The sequence below is a fragment of the Schistosoma mansoni genome, chromosome 2 (genome assembly GCF_000237925.1).
Source record: "Schistosoma mansoni strain Puerto Rico chromosome 2, complete genome".
Taxonomy (NCBI): Eukaryota; Metazoa; Platyhelminthes; class Trematoda; order Strigeidida; family Schistosomatidae; genus Schistosoma; species Schistosoma mansoni.
In genome coordinates this window covers 26,009,673-26,017,189 of record NC_031496.1, presented here as the reverse complement: position 1 = coordinate 26,017,189, position 7,517 = coordinate 26,009,673, and positions in this window count along the sequence as shown.

Sequence of the window (7,517 nt, the reverse complement as noted above, 5' to 3'; positions counted from 1 at the left end):
AGGAAGTGGAAAAGAGAAAGGTTGAAGAACACAGTACATGGGGAATCGGAAGCAGACATGAAAAGTATGAACAGCTACTGGAAAGAATTGGGAAGGATTGCCCAGGACAGAGTTGAATGATGAGTGCTGGTGGGCGACCTATTCTCTTCCATGAGGGGTAACAGGCGTAAGTAAGCAAGTAAGTAGTAAATGCAGATTATAATTCCCTGCAATAACAATAATTTTAACAATGAATAGAAATCTCATGGATTAGGTTCATTGAATAGTAATAATAATAATAATAATAATTGCATGAACGACACTTATTAGAGAAAACTGATCTCAGAATATCAAAATTTCCTTTTTATGTAAGATTAATCTTTTGCGGCATATGAAAATTTTATTACACTATTTCCATTAGGTAAAAGCCTTCACTTACATGTTTATTAAAATGATCAAAGTAAAGATAAGAGATATTTCTTTTCAATTAGTTTCTATCATTGCTCCACATTAATAGACATATTTAATGACAATACTAACGAGAAACCGATACTAATTACATGTTATATTGTATTAGATAACAACATTACAATCCTATAAGTCTTTATGAAAATAATTATGAATGATTAACAAAGTATGCAAAAGATGTGGTGGACAAAACCATTAATATTCAACAGATATTAATTAATAAATGAATGAATTGGAACGTATTAGAGAATTAATGAATTAATAAATTCTTCTGGCATCTTTATTTTACAATAAACTGGAACTGATAAGAAGACACTGGAAAAGCTGTTGCGTAGGGATGGTTTCGTATTCTGCTCAGTGAAGTTCGCAAGTAAGAACGGACGGGGTGGTGAGTGAAAATTTGGGTACGGTAAACCAACTTACTGTCTTACGTAAAACATACATTGCCTATGTAAAATATGAAAATCATACATTAAATACAGTATTCGCAGATCTTCCTTCAGTAGTCCTTTATCTACCCCATCATTCTTCTAATTCTGTTTCTATTCTGATTGCTCTCCGTTTTCTTTCCTGTTCTCTACATTCCAATCTTCTACTGATAAGCATTCCACTTCTTTTTCCTGCTAAATACTACTTATATCTATTTATATAAGAAGTGTTCACCACAAAGGTAGCACAGTACGCAACACTGATCACTATTTATTAGTCATATAATATTAATTGCATAATATAAGACAATCGATAAAATGCTGATTAGAAGTCAAATATTAATGAAAGTCGCGCAAACACAAATAGAATGTTACAGTCGCACAAGATGAGAAAGGGAACAAAAATTCTGACAGAAAGCCATTTATAAAAGAGATATTGTGTAATAAGAAATTAGCAACTCACTCTACTTTTAGTTTTTATGATGGCCAAAGTAATAAGAGAGATGGTGTTAATTTCTTATGAATGTAGAGGTCACGTTTGCTAAGATGGATACCGATGAATTCAGTCATATCTGAAAGACATAGGTCTAAATCATACGGACATTTTAATGAGTTCCTTTTTATGATTTGACATGCGTTGTTGATGTCCACTTGATATCGAATATCAACTAGATAAACCAGTATAGAGCTTTTGTTTTTACCTTAATCATCCCTCACGTAACTAGGCAGAATGACTTTCACAAATTTGATCACAGAGCTATTTACATTTTGGTTAGAATTCTCCAACTCTGTCACCGAATTATCATTATATCATGCAAGCTGTAACTACAGATTCCAGTCCATTCATTCATTAACTAGTACCGATTGAATATTAACCACTGTATCCATCTCATCTTTTATTTTTTTAATCATTCACAAATATTTCCATGACTAGTTATAAATTTGTTGTAATGCAGAATTGCTTAACTGGCATCAATTCTTTGTTAATTTACAACCCAATGGTCTAAAGGCTAAGCACTCACGTGTCAGACCGTAGCTTCTAAGTAAGGTCATCGATGGGTACTACTGGATAGTCCTATACCAGGATGAAAGAGCCGTTTAATACTTCCTGGTTTTCAACAGTTATCTAACTAAAATCAGTTTGTGACTTAAAGAGTGAAAATTCTACAATCTACACAAACCCTCATATACTAATATACATTAGTATTAAGCCGTGATAAAAATGTAATTATTATCAGAAGGGGGTTTTTGTGGAGATTTAGTATTTTCATTGCTGAGGAGTCCCGCAAACGGACGAAACGGCCGTCCAGTGCTTCCAGGTTTTTCCTGGTGGCCTAGCTTCGATTGACTCACGCTTTCAACTATGAAAAACGTAATTGTTAAATTTCCTTATAACCCATATATAAATGCTTTTTATGCTATTATTGGAAAAATTCACCCATAATAAACAATTCGTCTCATAGAGAAAATCAATAGTTAAGCAGTATTATATCTGGGTTTGTCTTGTATTTTATTAAGGTAAATAGATTTAAAAAAAAGGAAATAGAAAATCCTCTCTCCATTTTTTTCTTTAATCCCATTTTGAATAAATAAACAAAGTCACATTAAACAATTAGATCCGGTATTGGTCAGACAATTGTTTTGTATATATGTATATACTATGAATCTTAGAGTTCTACAAAAAATATTAGAATGTTGTTCAGATATATGTACAAATAAGCTTCCATAATTAAGAACCAAAGGGTTTATTTTTGTTCAGGGTTCAATGCTGTGGCAATACTTTACTGACTTTACTTACGCCTGTTACCCCTCGGAGAGAAAAATAGGCCGCTCACCAGCATTATCTATCCAACTCTGTTCTGGGAAATCCTTTCCAGTTCTTTCCAGTTAAAAATGATCCTTTTCATATCTGCTTCAATCTCCCGGCCTAATGTGTTCTTTGGCCTTCCTCTTTTCCTCTTCCCTTCCGGATTCCAAGTAAGGGATTGCCTTGTAATGCACATTGGTGATTTCCTTGATGAATGTCCTATCCACCTTCAACGTCTTTTCCTAATTTCCTCTTCAGCTGGAAGCTGGTTTGTCATCTCCCACAGAAGGCTGTTGCTGATAGTATCCGGCCAATGAATGTCGAGTATTTTGTGTAGACAACTGTTTATAAATACTTGTACTTTCTTGACGATGGATGTAGTAGTTCTCCATGTTTCACCTCCGTACATTAGGACTGTGTTGACGTTCGTATTGAAGATTCCCACTTTGAATTTACTTCAAAGTGAGACTACTAGTTCAAAGGGAGACTGCCCTCAACTTGGTGGTTTCCTTATAGTTCACTAAATTAGCTAAAAACTAGCTAGTTTAGTCAAAAATATAAAGGGGGGATATATATATATATTTCGCGCGTATAGAAAGCTTTTAGCGTCAAGCCGAGGCGAAACGCTGCGGCGATAACAGCGGTTTTTTTTAAAAAAAGTGAGAAATCAAGTTTAAATTTTTTTTGTTTTCTTCGCAATAAACTGGAACTGATAATAAGATACTGAAAAGCTATAAACAGGAATGGTTTTGAATTCTGTTCAGTGAAATTTACGAATAAGAACAGAAAGTAATACAGTGCGTAGGATTTATCAGTTTATTTATTAATCATATTTCAATGTACTAAATTACATTATTTGCTATAAAATATGGAGCGACTAATCACTACGGGTTTGAGCCATTTTTGAAATAAGTATTAGTAACCTATTGAATCTATGATCGTAGATCATAGGTATATGAGTAGACTTGTCTAGCAGTTGACCATATGAATTTACATAAACGTTTCGTGGATTTTTGAAATAAGTTGGAGTGTTATTTATTTTTCTGGAATCAATCACAGTGTTCCTTTTTTTATAAATAATTTAGACAACTGTTCTAGCTATTATGTTACAGAAACGTCCCCCAAGTGTAACGAAAACACTGGAATGAATGGAATATTTAGTTATAATATTTAAACAAAACGTTTACCTTTAGTTCGAACTCGCTTTTATGTTTGAAAGTAATAGTTTAATTAGAGTGAAGTAAAGGCTTAGCTTTTGAACCACTCGACCCTCATCTAAATCTCTATGAGTTGGAACGCCGATCCATCCACTTCAGTTTGGACAATGCTGTCGTAACAATGAATGTCACATAGACATTGTAGTTCATAGCTCGATACCCAAATGTACACTTGACTAACGAGTTAGGTCAGTGACATTCCTGGATATAGATGTATTTCCTAACTAAGAGGTCTGATTCATCGTTTAGCATTTATGGTTAGGGTTTCATAAACAATTAATATCAACCGTATCTACGAAGCATTGTTTTTTATTGATGATGTAGGGCGATTTATGAAGATTTTAAAATTTTATGGTTCGAATCATGAGGTGACATTAGCCAAATAAACAATCAACATCAGAAAGCACATGTTTCTCCGCAATATGGGACTGTTCAACAGTGAAAACTCCTGGCCACACCAAGATCCGAGCACAGGACTACCAGACTTCTCGGAGAACTCTTAACCTTCCGATTATTGATTTGGTATCCATCGGTCAAGATATATATAATTTCGGTTATTTCAAGACACTGCTAACCTATCATCCATTGTCTTAGATGAGTAACTGCCTGGAAGTAGAGGTTAATGATACTGAAGTTGAGAGGAAAACTTCCTAACTTTTTTACTTTACACTTTGTTGGTTATGGAATTAATCAGTAGTATAACTGTAGTAGATTCAATAATACTGATAACAACGGTAAAATAATGTTAACTAATCACTAATTTTAATCTAAACCATATGAAGTGAATATCTACTCAACTATATGGTTTTGACAGTATAACGTAATCATCAAGGTAGTTTAATATTGATCTAGAAAATGATTACAGAATAAAATGACAAGAAGTACCTACTGAAATGAATGTTAGTAGTGTTAGCATTTATCTAACAATCACAATAGATAATTTCAGTGCTTTGAATTTCTAACTAGTTAATTTATGATTGAGAACGATTATCGAGAAATATCATCGTTGATCTGTGTCTCATACCGTCTTAATTATCATAGTTTAATATAAGACACCACTATAAGAAGTGAGAAAATCAAGGAATTTCTTGCTTTATTTGTATGCTTTTGTCTAGGTAAATAAAGTAACCATAAATAAAATCGATACAGTAAAGAGTGAAATTCGATTATTTTGAATAATTTTTACAGTTTCTACCACGAACTGATCTTAGCCAGACCGCCACTGAAAGGTTTGAAGCACTGGAAAGCCGTTTTGTCATAGTATGGGGCTCCTCAGAAATCCATACCCACGATCACGCATGGGGGAATCGAACCAAGGACTTTCTGTCTTGCGCACAGACGCTTACCCTCCTCTGTGTGCTGAATTTAGTTGGAATTAAACGAAATATTATATCACTTCGTTGATGTATACGTTTTCCGTTACCATCATTGTTAAATTCCTTGAAATAAACAAACTACTCTAAAGTAAGGGATACAATGTAAAGTAAGAGAAATTCTAGTGATGGTCGTTTAGAAGAGGAATACTTTAATAACTACAAAAGTGCTGGGGCCAAGTAGATAAATTATATCCTCTGTACATAGATCTTTTTACGTAAAAGCAAAGGCTTTAATAGTGCTAATAAGACTATGCTCATTGTCATTTAGTAGTTTTTTGTTTACCTTCTAGATTACTTTGGACGTGGAGTATATTCGGATGAAATGACCCGTATTTATAAGACATACAACTAGAAAGCTTCGGGCAAAATCATATCCACCTTCTTTAACTACACCAGATAATGTTCTTGAACCCTTTTAGATGAAGCATACATCTTATGACCTTTATATGTAATTTTACAGGAATAGATGAACTGATAAATTCATGTTGAAATGATCAAATACGAAAGTTTATCCCTTAAATAATTGATGAACAATAGTCAACTGCAGAACACTGACCTTAACAATGACATGATGAGTAATCTGATTAAGCAACCTAAACATCCTTCTCTTCAAAAAGTATGAAATGAATTGCCATATAAAGCATTTTCTTTGGCATTGTGGCTACTGATAGTTTGAAATCGAGTAGTTTTCACTTAGATCTTGCCTGGCAATGATCAATCTTTTACTTGACTTTATAATTAGGTCAGTTTGCCTAGCCATTTGAAAATAACTGTCAGAGTCCGTTGTTCCGAGTCTATTTTACGATTCAAAAGATATTTCACTTATTCGAATCAGCATCATAAGTATCACATTGTTAACTGTTATTATCTTGATATATGGATCTCTATGAATTAAAATTACATGGTATCAAACTTCATGTTAGCTTACGACAACTTCATTTCGTTTCATACTATATGTTCCCTTGGTAAATTTGAATAAAACAAGAACGATAAAATGTACTGACTCCATTTTGAAAACTTTTTACTAGATGCCAAAAGCCTAAAATTACAAATAGGAATATTATTATAAACGCTGTGTAAATAAGACTTTTCACCAGACTAATTATCTAGTCTAGCTGAGAGTATATTCTATTTGATAAACAATGATTTATTTCAATATTCAATGAATGTTATTTTACTCTAAGAAGTAGAGAGAAACTTTTTATTAGAAGTCCCCAGCAGTGTGTACACATGACCTCTTCCTCAGCAATAGAAAATGATATTTCAGTGTTTCGCGGTTTAGAGATGACCGTATATACTACTAACTCAGAACCCAATGGTTTATATTGTTATAATTTCATTCGGTTCATAGAATTTTGATACGATTTATTAATGTCATCAGTAATAGACATTACACGCTCGATATGGTTAAATTTCAGAAGTTTCGGTATACGGAATCGAGACATATTTAATTGAAACACAAAACAAATGCTATATGTGAAATACTGAATTCTTATTTTTTTAAAAAAAGCTCATTATTAATCCAATCGAAAATTTAAGTGGGAAAAAGCTTTGGACAAGTCTATAATTTGTGGACGAATCAATTAGATTTAGGATTTCAGCTCGAAATTCACTCATCCACATGTCTAAATAGCGTTATGCAATTATAGCTAATTTCAGCTCGTGATGAAAACCTTATATCTAATCCTAACCCTGACCATCAACTGGAAATCATAATCCTAATTCCTCACATTGGTTTATAACCCTTACTTAACCCTAGTAAGTAGATGAACATTCTCAAGGTCACTTAAGAGTCTCCCAAAAGTCGTTCACAAACTACAGTCTTACCAAACTTTTCCAATACAGTTAAGAACTCTGAAAGAAAAGTCTTTTAAAAAATCTTGTTACTATATGTTTTTCGAAATTTTTCTTCTACAATTTTGATATTTTTTAATACGGAAATATTTAGCCAATGTAACATTTTTTGTAGTTAAAATCAAGAGTTAATTGAAGCTAGACCACCATGGAAAACTTAAAGCCCCTAGACGGCCGTTTCGTCCTATTGTGGGACTCTTCGGCAACTATGAAAAATATTGAAATCTCCACAGAACCCCTTCCAATTTGTCCACATTCACTTTCGTTTGCCTTTCCAATATTCGTTCATACGATATAAAGTATGTACATTATGTATATTCTTGAAATCATGAGTCAATTGAAGCTACACCACCGTGGAAAACCTGGAAGCACTGGACGGCCGTTTCGT